General features: G+C 44.6%; 1 protein-coding gene across 1 annotated transcript in view; it reads left to right on the top strand.

Moving 5' to 3' along the window:
• Positions 1-22,491, top strand: part of LOC144370486 (succinate dehydrogenase assembly factor 1, mitochondrial-like) — an 88,662-nt gene that overhangs the window by 8,133 nt on the left and 58,038 nt on the right. The window lies entirely within an intron of this gene.

The following is a 22,491-nucleotide window of genomic DNA, read 5'->3' as shown; positions in this document are numbered from 1 at the left end:
TATGAAGGATTGGAATTTTATCCAAATATAATCATTAGGGTGGCATTAGAGGGTTATTTAAAAGAAGTAAAACAGATTTTGAAATGATGTTTAAAGAAAGTAATTAATTTGGGAGAGAATGAACAAGTCAACATTCATCAACTTAAGGAAAAGTTGAGTTTCAAGTTAGTAAACTGTTAGAGAGTTCAGTTGGCTAGAACAATAATACTGGACTAGTCCTATTACAGATTTTATTTTATGAGATAAAATTTTAGTTAGCTTTACTTTAGAGAGAAACCTGCCACAGCCTTGAATCTGTGCTAATCTAACGATGCTTGCAGATCCAATGGCCCCATCCCTCTCAGCCAAACACCCTGTGACTCAGCACACTACCCAATTCTCATTGCTTAGGACTCAGGGGACAAAGTGAAATTCTGCCACCCACTTAAGTCCCAGGCTGCCACTCCAAAAACTAATCCACAGTTAGGACGTCATTTTAAAAGTGAGCCGAGCTGGGCACCTTATGTGTCCTGCAAAACATCAAGAAAATCTCCTCTCTTCCAACCCAAAGAAAGAAAGAAAATACTTGGAACTTAATTGTGCTTACAACACAGCCCAGTAACTGAAGTGGTAATTCAAAGGAGCAGCTTTGCAATGACTATTCATCATCGCTCATCATGAAGGAACACCCTTAGCAAGGTCTATGAATACTGAGTGTGTTTATTAGGTCATTTACTGATGAAATGAGACTGTCATTGCATGAAATTATCTACTTGCATATAAGCCATGCAAAGCTATAAACATGGTACTTGGTGTGGTCATGCCAAAGAATGATTTTGGGGCTACCTGATCATGCCCTAGGTAACATATTTCAAAGGGGCTTAAACCCAGGGGACTACCTAGACAGTTTCAGCTAATATGGCTACCAACTGTAACAGGCATTTAAAACTTTCTGAGATAACAACCACAAAGCCTAATCTTAGCCTTGGTCCTGGTGTGCTGTGTAAATACAATAGACCGGTAGAGTGGTGGCATTTCTGTTCTGACAAAGGGATGATAAACATCCTAAAATGACTTTGACAGGATATAATTATATGAAGTATTTAAACAAACTCTGGAAAGTACACTTATCACCCCCCTGTATTTGGCATTACTAAGTACCCTCCTAAATGGCCAAAGACACCAGTTGTCCTCAGTTCTGTCCTTGTGGGGAGTGATGCCAGATTTTGGATGTATGGCGTTTTATTTCGGGGATGCATTGTACTAAAGCTGCGATTGTTTCCATGGGGAAATGTCCCAGAGTGATTCTTGCCGTGGCACTCGGCTCTCTCAGACACTCCCAGAGAAACCATGATTGAGCTCTGCACTTTGAATTGATGTCCGACAAAGGGTTGAAGAGGGAGGACTGTGTCAGGAGTTCCTTGTCCAGCAGGTCCTGTAGACAGATGGGACCACTGTATGTTCGGCTCACTGTCAGGTCTGGTTGCATGGCAGAATTCAGGAGCAGGGAGTTACCTGGGTAAAAAATATATATATATATATAGTGATCTGTCACTCAGAACCTACGACACCTCCATTACCCTTTTACAGCTGCCTTCTCTAACTGCAGGCCCACCCTGACAAAGCAGAGTGGCCACAACAGGTTGGTTCTTAGTGACCAACACCTTGAAACTCTGGCCCTCCTTCCAGTCCATTCTTTCAATGCTGCCAGACTAAATCCTTCACCTTCTGAGATCCTTACATGCTTGATTTTGAGAACAAATATTTCTGGCATTCTGGCAAGTAGCTCAGGTATTGTTGTTCATGTGATTTTAACTGGCAAAAAAGAGCTAAAAAAAATTAGATGTTTTGTAATCCAGTTCAGAGCAAAAATAACATCTGTTCATTTTAAATGGCAAGAGATGACACAGCTTGGTGACTAGGTAGTGCCATTTATAATGAAGCTGCTTGGTTTCAGCATATTTTTTGTGGATTTCTGGGCACTTTCTGGATCTGCAGGAGGACATAATGTGTCCTCAGAGCAAATGGTTCAGGGGACCTCATGAATCACTTCATGTCTCAGTAGCCAATTCACTTGAACATTGCATATGTCACCGAGAGGAAAACAATACTCCATATGGAAACAAAAAGCAACTCAGATTCTATGTGGGGAGCAGCTCAGAAGAGTCTCCTTTCTGTCTGAAAACAAATGAAAAAAAAAAAAAACAATCTTTACAATAGCATGAGAAATTGGACTTTGTCATCTGTTGGGAAGCACCAAATTTTTTCTAAGCCAAATATTAAAATGAAATGCTGTGATATATTTTTGTGATGAAGTAATCTCATTTATTAGTAAATAATAAAATAACCCTCAGTCCCAAACCTCCCACCCATATCAGTCGATCAATGTGACATCTCAAATTGAAACCCAAACCATATTAAACAATTTTCCTTTGGGGCCTGACAGAAATGTTTAAAGTATGGTATTTTTGAAAATGTTGCAATTCTAGGCCATATTGTATGAGCCTCTATTGTTTTTCCATTTTCATAATCTGTAACAATGCCAGCAGGAAATCTATAACCCTGACTTTTACCACCTCTTATTCAGATGCTCTAAGATTGCAAAATCACAGAGAAAATGTACAAATGAGATGAAATAATGCTGCAAGATCTAATGTCTCCTTGTGGTGTATTTCTTCTAAGCTTGGAGCTACTGTGCCAAGACAAAGGCCAGTCAAGTCTCTGTGTTTTGTAACAGAACCACATTGAGTTCTATAGCTTAGGAACTATGTTCTTGTTTATGGTCTTCAGGCAAGAAGTGGGACTGCAGAATGATCCCATGTCTGCAAAGAGTTGGGAACTGATGTTTCCTTGGAGACTTCAAGAATTATATGCCCAAGTCTACCAAGCCCTCACCTATTGAAACTTAAGTTTTGGTTATTCTTGAAAGACTCTCTGAGCTCATGTGAAGCAACGAAATGAAAAGTATTTCCTAGAATTAGGTAGCACAGATGTGGAGAATGCTTGATAATAAAAGTACGTACAGGGCAGGGGATGTAGCTCAGTGACAGAGTGCTTGCCTAGCATGCTGGAGGTCTTGGGTTCCATCCCCAGCCCTGGGGGAAAAAAAAGTATATACATATGACACAGTCCACAGTTGAAGAATGGGCACAGTTGAAGAAGGAAGTTGGGGTGGGCAGGGGTGAGTGATTGGCCCTGATCAGACTTCCATCTACTCTTTGAAAATATATTTTCAAGTTCTTAGTCTACAATAAGAATAACATTCTATTTCATGGGGCTGGGAACTGAAACCTGGGCCTTGTGCAAGGCAGGCAGGTGCTCTACCACTGAGCTGCACCCCAGGGCATTAACAGTCTCATTGTTTCCCTTTCTGCAGCACCAGATATATTGTTCAAGAACAGATATGCCTAAGACACTGCAGGTGAAAGCCACATAGTATGCATATGAGGTGTATCATCACAAGGAATATAGGGATAGTAGCAGCTACCAAAGGATTCTTTTCTACATCATTAGTTTCATGAGATCCTTGGTCAAAAGTAAACAAGGTGGTCAGACAATTTGGCAAGGTAATGTATTTATTTAGAGAATGACAATACAAAATTCCCTTTCCTCCACAAATGTGCACAGACTAGGCAACGGCATTTTCACTTGGTGCTCATGAAGCAGGATGGCAGCCTGTACTGAAAGTATCATCTTCCAGAACCATGGTCACTCCATTTATGAGCACTTGCCATCCATGCACCAAGGGATTATATGGGTTGCCTTTCCTATCCTCTGCTATCCCCACTTCCCTCCCCTCCCATCTTCTCTCTCCAACCCATCTACTGTAACTCATTTCTCTTCCTTGTTTTTTTTCCCTTTCCCCTCACTTCCTCTTATATGTAATTTTGTATAACAATGAGGGTCTCCTTCCATTTCCATGCAATTTCCCTTCTCTCCCCCTTTCCCTCCCCCCTCTCATCCCTATTTAATGGTGGTCTTCTTCTCATGCTCTTCCTCCCTGTTCTGTTCTTTGTTGCCCTCCTTATATCAAAGAAGACATTTGACATATACACCTGACTTGTTTAGTTCTTGATGTCAGATGGAGAGACACTTCTCTTTCACAGCAGTCAGCCACTGCAGGACTTGGGTGGTCCCCATATGAAACAAGTCTCCACCTTGAATCCTTTGGTACTTTGGGGAAGTTTGAGTTCCCTGATGGGCCAGTCCAGGTGGTGAGTTCAGTCCTATGGCCAAGGAGGTGGGGCCTGCAAATGAGAAGGAGTAGAAAAATCAGAGTAAGACACTTCCAGGAAAAAGAACATTGGTTCATATTATTCTCTGTTGGGGGCTTCCATCTTGCCCTCTGTCATAGCTAGCTGCTCAGGTATATTTATTCATAGTTCAAAGCTAGTTCAGGGAAAATATCAACAAAATTCAACAAACTTTTGCCTAATTAAAAATGGTTAGCTGAGTTAAGATCCTTCAAGGAAATGATGAGAGGGACAGAAACCAAGGTCGGCATCTTACTAAACTCTTCTTTCAGACCTTTAAAAAATTGAATTTGATATTTTTCAGTAATTTGGGGGGCATTGAACTTCACTGAACTTCCTTTAACTGAAGGGACAGGGTTAATGCTGAAGATGAAATCAGAAATGGAAGGCACAGGGTTAGTGTTTAAGAGGAAATCAGATATTTTGAAATATCTGATGCCTAATGGACCTATGGTTTGAATAACATTCACAATAATAAATTTAAATTTATCCTCAGAGAAGTCGTAGGATTTGGAAACAGTGTTGATTTAGTTTTTTGCTAAGCACAAATAGGACTCAAATATTGCATTTTGAATATTATTACAGTTTGTTAGTTCCTTTTAAAATGTACTTTTTATACTAATTTTAAATAATCGGTGAAAATATCTCTTCTTTGCATTTTTTGCTCTATATTTATTCCATGATTAATTTCAACAAGTTATTTCATTGTCATGGTCCTACAAGACAGTTGGCACACATGGTTACTGAATGGATGGTAGCATATTTTGAATGCCTAATTACAAACTCTTCATAAAGCAGTTTATAAGCCTCTTTTCAGCAAGTCCATGTTGTAAAGTTTGTTGAGTATACAGGTTAATCATTATGGATTTGGAATCAGATTTGTAATCACCTCTGCTCTTTCTTACCACTGAGTGTCTTTGGAAGAAAAGTAACGAAGCTTCCCTCTGTAAAGCTCATTTTATGAACATGTAAAATGGGACTCATAATGTCTAGTTCAGAGAATTGTGAAATTTACATGAAATGATGTGATGTTTTGCACAGAGTGTATGACACTATAAAGGCTCAATGTAATAGAAAAACTCTAAGCAAAATATTTTATGCTACAATTGGGATGCATTGCTCTTGAGAGAACAAAGAACTGGACATTACCATTGGAAGAACAATCAATCCTACTTAAGTACTCTGATTGAAAATGAAAACTGTTGGAGAGTGGATGTAAAAGAGCAGCGTCCTTATTCCCTTGGTGCTGCAGTGCTCTACTTTCAACCTGTGATGGGCTGAGTTCTCTGCTGCTTGGTACTGACCCTGAAGACTGATCCTCTCCAAGGACAACTGCTATATGTGATAACAAACACCCCACCTGAAGATCAGAAGGCCAAACCCAATGTGACTACTCAGGTCCCACATGTTAGAAAGGTCTTCCTCCAATTAAAATTAAATGGGATGTTTTTGAGAAATAGAAAGCTGCTCTACTCCAGGTTCTTCAATGTAGAGAATGTGAAGCAAAGCAAAGCATAGTGTACAGACTCATGGAAACGGGCACCTCAGGGTTCTCATTCATTCCCAGTTTTCTGAGGAATCTCAATACCACTTTCTATAATGTTTGCACCAATCTGCAAGGCCACGGGCAATGTATGACTGTACCTTTTCTCCCACAGCCTCATCAATATTTAATATTGATTGTATTCTTGATAATTGTCATTCTGAATGGAGTGAGATAAAATATTAGAGTAGTTTTGACTTGCATTTTTATAACCACTAGAGGTGTTAAACATTTTTTCATATATTTGTTGGTTGATTGTATATCTTCTTAGTTAAGTGTCTGTTCTGTTCCTTAGCCCATTTATTAATTGAGTTATTTGTTTTTTTGGTGTTGAGTTTTTTGAGTTCTTTATATATTCTGGAAATTCTCTATCTGAGGTGCATGTGGTAAAGATTTCATCCCATTCTGTAGGCTCTATCTTCACATTATGGATTGTTTTCTTTACTGAGGAGACAGTTTAGTTTGAATATATCCCATTTATTGATTCTGGATTTTACTTCTTGTGCATTAGGAGTCTTGTTAAGGAAGTCAGTTCCTCGGCCAACATGGGACTACTTTTTCTTCTACTAGACCCAGGGTCTCTGTTCTAGTGCCTAAGTCTTCGATGTACTTTGAGTTGAATTTCAACCAGGGTGAGAGATAGAGGTTTCATTTTATTTTTCTACATATGGATTTCCAGTTTTCTCAGCATCATTTGTTGAAGAAACTATCTTTTCTCCAATGAATGTCACATGTATGAAAGAAGATTCCTTCCTACACAGGATCTAGCCAATGCAAATGCAGACAAATTGGCAGAAGAATTTAAGAGGTTTGGAGTTACACCAAGGGTAAGAGTATGTGAAGCCACTCTAGACACTCCTCTTGTGGAGAAAGAAGGCAACCATGTGCTCAATTGGCCTTTTACTGATGTTGCACCACCCTCCAACAGATTTTTTTGGCTCTTAAGTCTTTGGAAAATTACCTTTCATGCAGCACCTGGTTGTTTCATTGCTGTCTGTGGCCCTGAAGGCCTTGGGAGGCTCCAGTGTGGGTTGCTCTAGCATTAGTTGAAGGGGCGCTGTGGCATGAAGATGCACCACAGTCCCTAAGACAAAAACAGTGTGGGGCTTTGAACAGCAAACAACTCTTGTATTTAGAGAAGCATCATCCAAAAATGCAGCTGTGCTTCAAAGGTTCCAGGGGGCACAGGAACAACTCCTGCGTTCCGTAAGTCGTGGTGCCTGATGCTGCTGCCTTGGAAATGGGACGTGTGATGGGACCTAATTGGGTGTAGATATTAGCTAGTGTGTTGGTGTGCTGGATGGGTCTGATGGAACTTCCATGGGAATACTGGAAAGGAGTTTCACCAGGCCACAAGGTAGACAGAATTACATCATCAATGATCTGGTGATGATCAACCTACGTAGACACTGAGCAAAAACTACTTTCTGTTTGGTAATTAAAATGTGTTATGCTTTGGGTGTGAGTTGTCCCCCAAAGCTCACGGGTGACAATGCAGAAATGCTCACAGTGAAGTGATTAGATTGTGAGTGCTCTGGCCTAACAGTTGACCTAACAAATCCTGAGTTTTTTAAATACTTTTATTTATTAATTTTATTTATTAATTTTTTAAATTGTTGATAGATATTTATTTTTATTATATGTGGTGTTGAGATTCGAACCCAGTGCCTCACACATGCCAGGCAAGTGCACAACCACTGAGCCATAACCCCAGATCTCCAAATCTTGATGATTTTGAGTGGATGATTTGAGAGGACTAGGTATTTGGTGGTAACTGCCAGCAGGTGATGTGAGTCAGCAGGAAGGAGGTCGTGGGCGCCCGCCCTTGTGGGTTACATTTTCTCCCTGGGAGCTTGCTCTGTCTCTCTGCATTCCTGCTGCCATGGGACAGGGTAGTTTTCCTCTGTCATGGGCTTTCACCATGATATTCTGCCTCTGCTCTGGCCCAAAGCAATGGTGCCAACTGATCATGGACTGAAACCTCTGATATTGTGAAAATATCTTTTCTCCTTCTACAATGGATGTTCTTGTTAGGGATTTGGGTCACAGTAACAAACAAATAAATAAATAAATAAATAAGGGACCACAATAAAAAAATTTATATCATTTTCTACAGAAAAAAACAATATCCTTTTATTTTAAAAATTCTATCAAAATAGGTTTCCATATGACACTGCATTTTTAAAAAAATTAATGTTAACCAGCCTGTGGGTTAGCAGACTATACAGACTTCATCAGAGCATTCATAGATGCTTAGAATATTTACAAGTGTTGTTCACTAGGTGGTAAAGTTCTGTTGCTATTTTTCCAGTACATATTCCACAGTAAAAGAAAGGGCATATGTTGGAATTCTTGTTTAAAAATTCTTAACAAATGGAAAAAAGCAAAATTTTCTGAAAAAAGATCTTTCTTGAAATAGTTCTCTTAAACAATCAGGAATATAGAAATGCAAAATAAATGTAAAGAAGAATAAGAAGGTTTAAGTTCATATTGTTCTTTTAAATTATTTAAAGTAACATTGAGGTAAATTTTTACGTTCATTATAAAAATGTTGTCCCACCTTCTGCAAATGATTTAACTCTGATTGCTGCAATGGAAATTTCACTTATTTAAAAAAATATATGCATGGAAGAATAATATCTTGCTTGCTACCTATGCACAAATTCCAGCTGACCTCAGACTAGTCAGGCAAGATGACCTTTGAGAAACATCAGTCGCAGAGTCTGTTGGAGTCACTACTCAGTCTTGCAAACTGAACAATATTTTGACAAGAGAGCCAGGAACTCACTGAGTCTTCAAGACTGTGCCAAACAGCCTCCAATGATCTTCTCCACGAATGCTTGTGAAATATGCATGTGGAAGAGGTGTGCAGAAATTCTGGAATAACCAATATTGATTGATCAAAATAATTGATCAGAAGAAACACATGATTTGGGGGCAATTCACATAGAACTTTATTGGAAAGAATCTCTGCATTTTCCTTAGCAGGCAATTGGCCCTGTTCCTAGTCCCAGTTTCTGCAAGCAGTTTAGGAGCCAACCTGTGGCAGACTGGCTGGAAGTGTCCCTGGCCCAATGGAGCAGGCCATGTTTTCACACGCTGGCCCTTTCCTAGAGGAGCTTCATCTTCTTTTTCTCTTTAGCAAGCCTCCTGGGGAAATCACACATGGGTGGGATGCACTGTCTACACGGTCCCCACAGTCTGGGCTGCTGGACAAATTCAGACACAAGAGGTGCAAGGCCTTCTTGGGTGGATCCCTCCCCACCTCGTTGTCACAAGGGCTGAGGCCAGGGCCAGAGCACAATAGGAATCCTGTCCCACTGAGGACGTGACTTCAGCTGGCAAGGCCAGACTGAAGCCTATGTGGAGCCCATTTGACCTGAATAATGGAGCTTGCTATATTCAGGGTTGGTGCCCTCTCCTGCAGCAGACCTCACAGGGGCTCCTGTCCCTGAGGCTATTGGAACTGTTGGAGGGGAAGTAGTTCTGCTGTAATCCTCTGAGTTAGAAGATAGAGAAGTTGGAGTCACAAGAACCAAATTATTGCTGTTAGGAGAACAAGTCTTTGACTTCATTGTTTTTAGGTTTTGGTTTTCTGGTTTGAATTCCCTGTTTTTTTGTAGGAAGAGGTTGAGGCACTGCATGGAGTTTCTGATAGAGTCCACAGGCATTGCACGCAGGTTTGCCTTCAGCGTTTCTGCAGCATAAGGTCATGATGGTGGTGTGCCAGTTGTCATGGGATAGTCCTAGCCACCAAGATGAAGGCACGTGCTTCTGCTGCTTGATGAGGGGCAGACTGAGGTCATTCATCTTAGTGTAGAGGCTGCAGGCTTTGCACAGGTAGGGGCCAGTTCCCTCCTACCACCAAGTAGTGTCTAGATGGAGCCACAGTTTATGCATTTGGTGCGCTCTCTGGCAGGTCCTCCAGTAGGTTTGCAGTGGGGCCCAGAGGCACTGCAAGCAAGGCTCAGGCTTGGCTGTTCAGACTGTGCAGCAGTAGAGTCTCCAAGGGTCCAGCTGTCCAGGCAGACATCAGTGGCAAACCTATGTAGGGACTCAAACTGAGTCCTTTTGAAAACTGCAATACAATTTAGTAGTTTGACTGACTGACAGCCTCGTTTCTTGAATAGCCTTGGCTCAGGCAAGTACAGCAGCTGAACTTGGCCAATGCAGAGTAGTACTATTGTTGTAAGCAAGGAAAGGATTTTGTGCCTCACTTTTTAGTTCGTAAATACTGCCACATGGCACTGCACACATTAGTGCCATGGACATTTTGTGATTGTGAGGGCTTTCAGAGAATCCAGTCATTCCAGTTGTTGATTTTTGTATTTCTGCTTGCTCAGATAAATTCTATGGAATTGAACTTCTCTAAAGTTATTTTTTCCTTTGAATATCAAGTTAGAGCTTATTCATCTTAAGGATGAGGGTGTTATTAATGTTTATATTCTATTTTCATCATTAAAACATACAACTAGAGGTTCAGGGACTGCTGACCAGGGTTGGCTGTGCTTAAACTCTGAATTCATCTGTGGGCTGGGTACCCACGCTCTGGGTAGGTTCCTGGTTTGGGAAAATTTCCCCACTCAGGCCCATGCCCCTCTAGTAGTTAGGATCCAGCTCTCCAATAATGTCCCTGATGACCTTTGCAGCAGGGCAGGGACATACCCTCTTGCCAAGGAAGTGTGCAGACTTTGCAATCTCCTGGAGGGTTGGACAGCTGCGGTGGCATCTCTTAGTCTGAGAAGTCAGAGTACAAGAGCCTGGCCACAGTGATCTTTTCTGCCCAGTGGTGGACCTGGTCACCCAGGTAAGGAGCTGGACTCCTCCTCTGCAGACTTTAGAGTCACTCTCATCGCTTCGGTGCCCAAGGATCCTGGAGGGCAGAAGCCAGAACTTGCCTCCCAAGGAAGCTGTGGACCCCTCCAGGCCTACAGGCCTGAACACTACCACTCAGCCAGGCAGTGGCCTTTGTGGCTCCCGAAGCCTAGGGGCCCTCTCACCTCCACAGGCACAGATGAGCACTTGCTGCTGAGAACTGCAGGTAGGAAAGGATCTAACCAGCCCTGGAGATGAGCCTGTGCATGGAAGGAAGAGGCATCAGGATTGGAAACTGGTGCTTGGTGGGGAAGGGACACCCACTGGGTAGCACCTGAATTCTGTTCCTGTCCCCAACCCCATACCTCTCCATGCCCCATGCACCTGGCATAATGGCCACAGCAAGCAGCTTATAGAACATCTCCTGGACAAAATGCAGGGCTCTCAAAGGGCATGGTGAGCTATTTCTACATTTCCCCTTGTTCATTCTGGGGTCCTGAGCAGACAGAAAGCTCCTTTTATTTTGAAAACCCAACTCCAGTGCCTAAATTCATGGCAACTTTGGCAAAAGCCACAAGCCGGATGTAGAAGATGGAACATGACCCTGTTGGAGAGCCCCATCCCATGTATGCTAGTCACCTGCATGACCAGGTGACACCCTCTTACCCAAACACTGTCCTCACTGGCCAAGTAATCTGCCCTCCAGGGGGGTGCAAACTGAACTCACCTGGACTAGGAGGTAGATGTCTCAGGGTCAAGAGGCTGGTGACCCCATCTAGTGCCCAAAGCCTGATCAGATATGGAGGGACAAGGAAGAGAACCAGAATCGCAACTCCCCTGTCATGAACTGCCTGGCTATTGGTGGCAGGGCAGAGAGGGGTGGCCTAGTGAGAACCTGCACATGGAGGAGGCTGGTCCCTCCAAAGACATCTCCCAGACCTGCACCCCCATGCCCTACCATAGGAGGCTGAAGTGGTGGAGGGCAGGCTACCCTGAAAGCCTGAAAGATCTACAAGGGATTGTATTGTGAGCTGCAGTCCGTCTCTTTGCTGGTCTTGTCTGGACTTGGAGGGCTGCAGGTTGTTTCCTAGCAAACCTCCAACCCCACTATCTTCATCTGTCCGAGAGATTCAATAATGGCAATTATGCCTTTGAGCTGTGTATCTCCAAGGATGCAGGCTCCTGTCACAGTGAAAGGGAGGGTGGGTCCACTTAGCTGGCAGTATCCCAGTGGGCACTTGGTACATAGGATTGCTGTAGTGGGGATGGTACGAATGTGTTTGGGAAATCATGGGCTGGTGTGGCTAGAAGGGGCAGTGGGCTCCTCGAATCTAGCTGATACATTGTCAGTCCTGCTGGGTTGGGGGATAGTGGCCTGTTTGGGGGGACCACTGGCCCTTGTCTGAGGATCAAAGCACCTCTACCCTCCTATGCTAGTCATTTTTGGGCACTGTCAGGGAGTTCCATGTGTGATGGTTCATGAATTGGATTGTATGTCCCTTGGTTTCAGGCTTTGGGTCACCTAAGGAGCCCAGTATCCCTTAAATAGGGGAAGTACCTGGGGTCAACCTTTATTTATCTGGGCATGGAGATGCTCTGCTGTTCTAACTTTTCAGATTTCAGGGAGAGGCAGCCATGGTTTCATAGCATTCTTTCTCCCACACACCCAGGACCTCTCCCACGGTTTCAGTTACCATTTCCTTGTGTCTGAAGACAAGTCACTATCAGGCTCTCTGTCTTCTCATATGGGCTGACCCCCTGGTACCAGAATCACCTTCCTCTCACACATTCCATTGCCTTGAAGGGAAGGGATTCATCTGTCACATTTGGATAGAAACCTGCCTGTGAACCTGGAGTTCTGGAGCCACAGAGGAGGAAAGAGATTGACCAGTGCTGTAGTAGGTGATTTTCACCACTGAGTAGTGCTACAAAGGCTGTGGAGAGGGAAGGTCAATGGCTTGTCTGAACACTGTCCTGGGGCACTTGATGGGAGGGTTCAAGGTGAAAGGCAGGGCTCCTGGGTAGCAACTGGTTCTCCTCCACGGGCTGGTGCTATGCTGGCAACTGGAGGGATAGACAAGAGCACAAAGGATGATAAGTGACCTAACCGCAGAGGTAGGATCTTGAGAGTCACAAGGGCCTCCTGGCTCATTGGCCACTCGCTTGTCTTAAACAGAGATGAAAAGCTACATTATCTTCCAGGTCCCAATCTATACATGTTCCCATATCCACCCCCCAGTAATGATGACCAGAAGTGACCTAGTGAGCCCAGGACACACAGTGCTTAGCCCAGATTCTCAGGCAGCACTGGACCATGCTGCTCGATGGGAGATTACATTCCATACCGTGGTGAAGATGAGGCTTTCCTCTAAAATATGTGGTTCAAATTTAAGAAATAAGGGAAAGGGACTTAAAAATTATTAGTCAATCCAGGTGTGGTGGTGCATTCCTATAATCCCAGTAATTCAGGGGCTGAGGCAAGAAGTTGTTGAGTTCTAGGCTAGTATCCCAAAAGTAGTGAGACCCTGTCTTAGAATAAAAAGTAAAAGAGTTTTGTAAAGCCCAATGGAAGAGCACCTTTGGCTCAATCTTCTGCACACACAAAACATGTTGTTATTCCAAATTTGCATAATGTCTAGCTCCACACATTACCATGAACATATGTCACATCTTTCTTTGACATCCAATCAGAAAGCAAGATAGATGCATAAAAAGAGTCAGAAAAACTAGAAACAATAAAATTTACATACATTTGTGGGGCAAGAGCAAGGCCATGGAGGCAAACACGTGAGTTTTTAGGAAGCCCCTTTAGCTAGCAATGAATATCTTAGCCAGGTTGAAGGTCAGGAAAATTGCCCAGCTCAGATCAAGCAGGTTACCACCAAACCAGAGTGTGGGTTTCGTGATGGTGTCAGGTCAGGCATACATGCAGATCTCCTCTATGCTCCACAGTGAGTGTTTTAGATGCACAGTGGTTAACCCTGGGCTTCAGTGTGGACCCCAGGACTTGAATGAGCACTTCAAAACCAGCTTTCCCTCCAGGCCCAGCAGTGCAGGTTTCAAGACCACTTCATGCCTGAGAGGGAAGCTGGCAAATGGGAAGTCTGGATATGATGCCCCATATCCAGCCCACCTGTGACAAAGTCCAAGCCTGTCCTGGAGACTCTAAACCCCTGCACTGCACTATAGGAAAGCCTAGCCAGCTGTTGAGTGATGTGCACAAGGGCATCTGGGTTGACATCATATCCACAAGACCAAGCAGCCCATTGCTGCTAGTCAGGGTTGAAGGGTTGGTGAGTTCAAGCCCACAGCCTGGGCTGAGCTTCCTGGGTGGGTTACACTAATTGAATGTGTTATGTCACTTTGTTTGGATTGTATTTATACACACAAACTCAACATAGACAATGCAGTGTTACTCCACTTAGGAGGAGTTAACTTAAGAGACTATAACATATATACAGTGAGAACTACTTTCGTTATACGCTCTTAACATCCCATAATTGTGTTAACAAGTTCTTTCTGAATTCTTTCTAAGTTTTAGGTTCCCAAGGTCCACAGGCATGATTTGTGATCTTTTGGAAGTTTTCAGATATTTGTATGTCTGTTTATATTCCTTTCTCCCTTGTAGCATTTTCTTTTCTTGTATTGTCTAGTATTTTTCCTTAAAGTGATCTCTTTTAGTTACATTCAATTTACTGCTCTCCCAGAGCATTCTTTATAACTGCAGCTTAAGTTTTTAGGTTACACCTCAAACTTTACATAGTTTCTATCCTTCCTGATGGAAATCACCCCATTAGTTAGGAAAACCACAGTATTTCTATATCCTTTATTACCTTATTGTCCTCTGATGAATCCTAACATAACCACACTTTTATATATGACAATTAGTTACTTCCTCCAAACTAAGACAAAAAAGATCTTTATTGTCTCCAGTCTCTGTCCCTGTCACCAAGGGAATTATGATAGAGTGCTTAAACACTGCAATTCTTTCAGACTTTTGTTTCCTAGAAGCATTACCCTCCCATTAGTCTGAAATTACTTGAAAGTAATGGCCATATTTATTTTGCTCATCACCAATTTATAAGTAGTACCATGCAGAGAATATACTCAATCAATACTTATGAATGAGTAATTACTCTTGACCTTCACATTGCATATGGAGTTAGTGTTGTAACTACTACTCTAGTTGTATCCTCACATTTTATCATAATCATCCTCTTCCAGAAATGATATATTCAAGAAAGACTTTTGGTAATTGTTAATACAAAACATAAAATAGAATTTGAACAGATAAATTTCTTTTCCCTCACACTTTGAAATGGAAGAGAGAGACATTACCATAAAAATAAACATAACTTTGACAGATTTTATTATAGCAATCTAAAAATATGATTTCCTTATATATTTAGGTCAAAATCATAGGGAAGCACCCAAATATATAGTACTAAATAAACTAAAATGAAATTTACAATCCACAATTAATTCCTAAGTATTGATTTGACAGATGAACTGATGAAATCTTATTATTAATCTGTTTTTTATTCAGTGTAGTAGTATTATCTTAAGTTTATGGAGCAGTTATTCTTGTTGTCAGACTGGAATTAAAGAGATGAAGCTAATAAGATGTAAGATCTATGAATTAGTTTATAAAACACACCCATATTTTATTAAAAGTGAAGAATGTTAACTTTTCTCATTTGCAAGTTCTGCTTTAGTTCCCCAGAAATAAAAAAAAAAATCATAAAGGGAATAAATGACTCATGGCCAAAACATCTAATAAAAATTGTGATCATTCTTTCAAGAATTCTTTTTCCTGACACATGAATTTTTCATGTGGTAGTACTCTTTTTGTGCACTTTACAGTGGAATGGAATTGGAGCATGAGTATCTTTTCTTCTATTCCGCAGTGACCAGTAGTCTCTTCAGAAGACAATGAATGATATCGAGGGTCTCACTGGGACAATAAAACTACCGTTCCTCCTTTGGTTGAAGCTAATGCAAAAAATAAACAGTGTGGACCAGTTCTCACGCCAGTGTGTCTGATTTTCTTTTCCCCTTCCTCCACTTGGGTGGTCTCCATATGGAACACCTCTCCTCCTTGAATGCTCTGTTTCTTTGGGGAAGTTTGAGTTTCCTGATGGGCCAGTCCTGGTGGTGACTTCAGTCCTATGGCCAAAGACTTGGGGCCTGCAAATGGGAAGGAGTAGAAAATTCAGAGTAAGAAAGACACTTCCAGGGAATAGAACATTGGTTCATAGTATTCTCTATTGGGTGCTTCCATCTTGCCCTCTGTCGGAGCCAGCTGCTCAGATATATCTATTCATAGTTCAAAGCTAGTTGAGGGCAAGTACCAACAAATATTCAACAAGCCTTAGCCTAATTCACCAATGGTTAGCTGAGTCAAGAACCTCATTCCCTTGGTGCTGCAGTGCTCTGCTTTCAACCTGTGATGGGCTGAGTTCTCTGCTGCTTGGTACTGACCCTGAAGACTGATCCTCCCCACAAGGTCAACTGCTATATTTGATGACAAATACGCCACCTGAGGATCACAAGGCCAGACCCAATGTGACTACTCAAGTCCCATATGTTAGAAAGGTCTTCCTTTAATTGAGATTAAATTTAATCTTTTTGAGAAATAGAAAGCTGCTCTACTCCAGCTTCTTCAATATAGAGAACGTGAAGCAAAGCAAAGCATAGTGTACAGAGTCATGGAAACGGGCACCTCAGGGTTCTCATGAGGACACACATCATGGAACAGTTTTATGATCAACGTCATGGTGCTATCAAACTCTTGACAACTTACGTAACTTCATTGCTGCCCTGTTTCTGGCCTGCTCACATTTCCTCCTGTAAAGCCCAATTGTGTTTTTCTATGTAAACACAATCTGCAGTCATTGTTACATCAGTTCCAATCCATTGTTATTTACTCTTTATAGTAATTTTAGATATTTTTTACTCTGTAGGATTTTCAAACTTTAGAAATACTGTTAAGAGAATTCCATATGGGAATTCTTTCCTAATTGATCTAATCAATCTTGTTGAACTCATCTTGTTGAGCAAACAGCTTTTACAGATTTTTAACACATCATTAATGAGGGAGACAGGTCTATATTATAATAGTTGAAAGATTCATCTATACATGTGAAATATTGAAGTGTGTTTGCAAATGAATGCCAAACTTTTCTTCCCAGTGGGGGAGGGAAGACCACTGAAACTGCCTGGACAAACTTTATTTCCTGTCTCTCCATGAGAGTTCTTTGGAATGTCTAGGAGGAGTCACAGACTTTTCACATTTTGCCACATGTACTTTATCTTGCCTCTTTCCCTAATTCAACCTTTCTGAACAGTTTGAGAAGTATTTGTGTCTCCTACCCCTGTGCACTTAATGCCTTTACTCTGCTGTGACTTGTCCAGGACAGCACATTCTCTCCCATAACCCTGGAAAATTCCTACATTCAGGAAACTAACATTGACACAACACTTTCCTCTAGTCTATAGCCCAATTTCTTAGTTGTCCTGTTGTCATCCTCCATGCTTGATTTAAGTCCAGGCTCCCACAGTTCATACACTTATCACATCTCTTTAGTCACCTTTATAGTTTCAGAAAATTTTCAAGTGTGCCTACTTCTAAAACTTAGAGACAAAGGCTGTGGCATTTCTGTGTATGTGTGTGTGTGAGTGTGTGTGTGTGTGTGTGTGTGTGTGTGTGTGTGCACGTACACATATGCACTGCTTCATTGGTGATTATGTCTTCAGCAATTATGTGAAAAGCCAACAGATCGCAAATATGTGGCACCAGGCCTACAATATAGAAATAGCTGTCGACGTGTCTGCCCTGCTTACCAAATTGAGTCAGTGTAAGAACTTGGCAGGCAGGAGGTGACTAGAACTTGACAGCCTTCGAAGGAGGGGTCGTATCCATGGGCTCTTCACTGGCAGCCTGGGAGGTTGGTGGTGCTGATGCCCTCTGTGCCAGGGTGGAGGCCGGTGAGTGGTCCTGCACTGGCAGCGTGGTAACGGTGGGGGCATTGGGAAGAGAGGCTCTTTGCTGTCCAGCAGGGTTCCTAGAAGCAGGCTGAGGGGTGGGTGGTGGGACAATGGAATGGGACAGATTGGGGTTGGGTTGGGAGAACTGAAGGGTTGGGGGGCTGGGGAGGACTGGTCCCTTTGCTGGCTGCCTGGGCTGCCTATGGCCATGGACATTGCTGTCACTGGATGCACGAGAGGACAAAATGACCGCCATGGAAGGGGGAGTGGTGTCCATGGCCGTGTCCTCAGGCAGCACAGCGGGATTCTGGGAGAGGTGAGCCGATGACATGGCTATTAGGGTGGGAGGGACACTCCTATTGGAGTGCTGGCCCTGGGTATTGGGGTTTGGGGTGGAAGGGACAGGAGTGGGTCTTGGGAAGGAATGAGGAGGAGGAGGAAGAGGAGCAGCAGGGCTGGGGAGGACTGGTCCCTTTGCTGGCTGCCTGGGCTGCCTATGGCCATGGACATTGCTGTCACTGGATGCACGAGAGGACAAAATGACCGCCATGGAAGGGGGAGTGGTGTCCATGGCCATGTCCTCAGGCAGCACAGCGGGATTCTGGGAGAGGTGAGCCGATGACATGGCTATTAGGGTGGGAGGGACACTCCTAGTGGAGTGCTGGCCCTGGGTATTGGGGTTTGGGGTGGAAGGGACAGGAGTGGGTCTTGGGAAGGAATGAGGAGGAGGAGGAAGAGGAGCAGCAGGAGGAGCAGCCAAAGGAGAGGGAACACTAGGAGGAGGAGCAGGAAGGGGAGGAGGAGGAAGAGGAATAGGAACAGGAGGAAGTGGAAATGGAGAAGGGGGAGAGGGAAAAGGAGGAGGAGGAGGAGGAGGAGGAGGAGGAGGAGGAGGAGGAAAATGAGAAGGGGAATGAGGAGGAAGAGAGGGAGTAGGACGAGGAGAAGGAGGAGGGGGAGGAGGAGGAGGGGGAGGAGGAGCAGGAGAAAAAAATGAAGGAAGAGGAGAAGGAAATGGAAGAGGAGGAGGAGGAGGACAAGGAGAAGGAGGGGGAGGGGGAGGAAGAGGAAAAGGAGAAGGAGGAGGAGGAGGAGGAGGAGGATCTATGCACATGGGGGTTGGGGATTCCATTCTGGAAGAGGTAGGATTGGAGGGGAAAGGGACCTGGGTAGGAGGTGTGGGAAGGTGAAACACATTAGGGGTAATTCCAACATGGGGACTGGGGCTGAAGGGAGAAGGAGGTTTCCTGGGAAGAGGCAGTGGAATATTAGATGAGGGGGAAGGTGGAGGGATGGGTAGGTTCAGGGGCCCAGCAGGCTCGAATTCCATTGGGATGGGGGAGGGGTCAGTGGGTGGGGAGAGGGGGCCTGCATTCCAGGTAGGGCCTGCAGGTGGGGAGGATGAATGGACAGTGGTGGTGCAGTCCTCCAGAGCCTCTCTTCCGCCCTGGGCGACCTGTGTCTCAGGCTTCACGTGCTTACTTCTGGCACTCTGAACCCTCCTCAGGGTGCCTTTTGAACATAAAAGTGGCCGCTTTGCAGGTGGGGGCAGCCCATCCTGATGCCAGGCAATCAGTGATGGCAGGGCCACTGGCATGAGCAGCTTTCTTTTATGCGGCCTCCTGGAAGCAGCAGTTAGTGAGGGCCAACCCTGGGATAGAGCACAGGTGGGCTTCAGGCCCTGCTCTCCCTGGATGGATGGGGAGGCAGACAGGCAGATCCACTTCTTGGGCGACACGGGGGGCCTCTCGAGAACACTCTTTCCCTCTGGGGGCCTAGAACTGGCCTCCAGGGCACTGAGGTCTCCCCGAGTGACCTCCTCCGTCTTCTTCTCCTCCTCGTCCTTCTCCTCCTCCTTCAGCTTCTCCTCCTCCTCCTCCTCCTCCTCCTTCTCCTCTTCCTCCTTGTCCTTCTCCTCCTCCAGCTTCTCTTCTTTCTCCTCCTTCAGCTTCTCCTCCTCCTCCTCCTCCTCCTCCTCCTCCTCCTCCTCCTCCTCCTCCTCCTTCTCCTCCTCCTGCTCCTCCTCCTGATGGATCTTGGTGTTTTCTGGATGTTCCTGGGCCCTGAGCTCAGCTTCCTTAGCCGCACCAAGAGGGCAGGGAGCAGCTGTCATGGGCCCCTCAGCTTGGTGGATGAGCTGAGGAACTGGAGGCAGGAGGAGTGGCCAGCGCCCAGGAGGGGGGACCCTTACTGCTGTCCAGGGGCCGAACATCCGGGAGTTGTTCCTCGATAGCACCGGCTTTTTGGGGAACGGCCCCCAGGACGCGGGCAGCAGGATCCCCCGACAGAGGAGCGGGCCTCTGTCCCTGCCAGCAGCAGGAGGCCCCCGAGGTGGAGGTCGGGGATCCTGGAGGAAGCGCCTGCTGGCAGGGCTGGGGGGAGCGGCAGGTGCAGCCGGGTGGGCCCTGTGAGGAGAGGGAGCCCCCCGGGCGAGGCGCAGGGGAGTTTGGTGGGCCACCAGGGCCCTGCGGCGCAGCCTGCCACCGCACTTGGTGAGAAGACTGCCCATGGAGGGCACGGGGGCTCGTCACCAGGCACAAGTCCACACTAGTCCAACGCTGGTCAGCACAGAGCAGCTTGGCTGAGAAGCCAGCTCCTCCTTGGACCAAAGGCTGAACTGGAGTTTAGCCTTTGTGACGTGTGGATGGAACCTGTGACGCAGAAAGGACTTGGGCCAAGGCGGTTGGTCACAGGAAGGCTCCAGGGTGAAGAGACCCCCACCCCCACTTGGTCTGAGCTCAGGCTCCTCCTGACTCTGCGCTGCTTCTTCTCCCACACCCACCGCACAGTTATTCTCACCCTCCAGAGGGTCATTCTGAGGCTGCTTTCCTCTGGGTTACTTAGGCAGTCATTCCACCTGGCTCCAAAAATCTCTCCACGGTTCTATTGGACATGACTGTACCCATCCAGAGTCGATTAGTTTTATATGACAGTAGATGGTATTTGGATACATCATACATAAATGGAGTATAACTTCTCATTCTTCCAGCTGTACGTGTTGTAGAATTACACTGGTCATGTAATCATATATGCACATAAGCTCATAATGTCTGATTCACTCTACTATCCCTCCTACTCCCATGCCACCTCCCCTCCCTTTGTCTAATCCAAAGCCCTTCTATTCTTCCTTAGGCACCCTCCCCCGTTTTTGTGAATTAGCATCCACAAATCAGAGAAAACATTCAGCCTCTGGTTCTTTGGGATTAGCTTATTTTGCCAATGTCATAACTTTGTTCTTTTTTATGACTGAGTAATAGTCCATTGTGTATATATACCACATTTTCTTTTCCATTTCATCTGCTAAAGGGCACCTAGGTTTCTTCCCTAGTTTAGCTATTGTGAGTTGAGCTGCTATAAACATTAATGTGGCTGTGTCACATTAAGTCATTCAGGCATAACTCGAGGAGTGGGATAGGTGTGTTTCATTTTGCAATTGATGGTTTTGTGTTTGCTGTTCTCTCCTGGTCACTCCATATCCAAACATAAAGCAAGTCCAACATCCTTGTGTTTTCTAATTAAGAAACAGCGGAAAAGGCACAATTCTGACTTTGACACTCACATTGGCTGCTTCCACTGTGGACCAGTGTAGGGACATGCTCTTCTAGGTGCCCCATGGTGCATGGTAGTCTGCTGTCCCTGCTGCCTATTGCATCACTGTGACCACACCCAGCTGTGACCTCTGCTGGACCCTGCACTGCAAAGACCCATATTGCTTCCACCTTGGGATCAGGAAATGGAGAAGGCAGGCTAAGGATCAGAGGGCACACACCCCATTCCCTCTGGAAAGGCGGAAAACAAAGAGACAGGTGTCTGTTTGTCACTGCCACAACACGCTCCCCATCTTCTCCTGTCGGGTACAGTGGTCCACATGCTGGACTTACAGCGGCCAACACCCTGTCACACAACCAGGTAGCCAGCTGCTACCATCCTGTGGAACCTTGACAGGGCTTAGATGTGGCAGCTGCCACCACCCTGCATCCTTGCTGGGACACTTGTCCACACCTTTGGGACTATTGGAAGTAAGATTATCTGTGGAAACCATGTCCCACCCCACCACCCAATGCTGCTTCTGTCACCCCCTCATTCGGTCCCTGCAGGTGTCTTGGTTGCCCAGAAGACTCTGCTTGACCACTGCAACAGTGCAAAATGGGGTCCAGCAGGCAGGCAACTGACTATGTGCACAGACCCACCCTCCTGTCATGGACCACACAATTCCTCCTGCGCTCATTGGGCCATTCTGACACCACTGTTCCATGTACTGCCCACCCTGTGATCCAGAATAGGCCCCGGTAAAGCCTCTGGCAGATGGATTTTAAATGTTTTATGTTCTTTTTAGTTATACATGCCAGTGGAATGCATTTTGACACATTATAGGTACATGGAGTATAACTCCCCATATTTTGACTGTACATGATGAGGATTTACACTGGCCATGAATCCATACGTGAACATAGGAAAGTTACATCTGGTTCATTCTACTATCTTTCCTTTTCTCATCCCTTTTCCCTTCCCTTCATTCCCGTTTGTCTTATGCAATGAACGTCTATTCTTCCCTCCCCACCCCTTTGTTGTGCATTGGCAACCACATATCAGAGAACATTCAATCTTTGTTTTTTGGGATTGGCTTATTTCATTTAGCATGATAGTCTCCATCTCCAGTTCCATCTGCTTACCAGCAAATGTCATAATTTCATCCTTTATGGCTGAGTAATATTGCTGTGTGTGTGTATGTTTGTGTGTATGTATGTGTATGTGTGTGTATTTTTTTCCATTCATCTGTTGAATGTCACCTAGTTTGGTTCCAGAGCTTAGCTATTGTGAATTAAGGTGCAAAAAATATTGATGTGGGTGCATCCTTATGGTATGCCAATTTTAAGTACTTTGGGTATATGCCAAAGAGTGGGATAACTAGTT

Source organism: Ictidomys tridecemlineatus, chromosome 14 (assembly GCF_052094955.1).
Source record: "Ictidomys tridecemlineatus isolate mIctTri1 chromosome 14, mIctTri1.hap1, whole genome shotgun sequence".
Lineage (NCBI taxonomy): Eukaryota > Metazoa > Chordata > Mammalia > Rodentia > Sciuridae > Ictidomys > Ictidomys tridecemlineatus.
The sequence above is the reverse complement of the archived record's forward strand: the minus strand, read 5'-3'. Positions and strand labels throughout refer to the sequence as shown.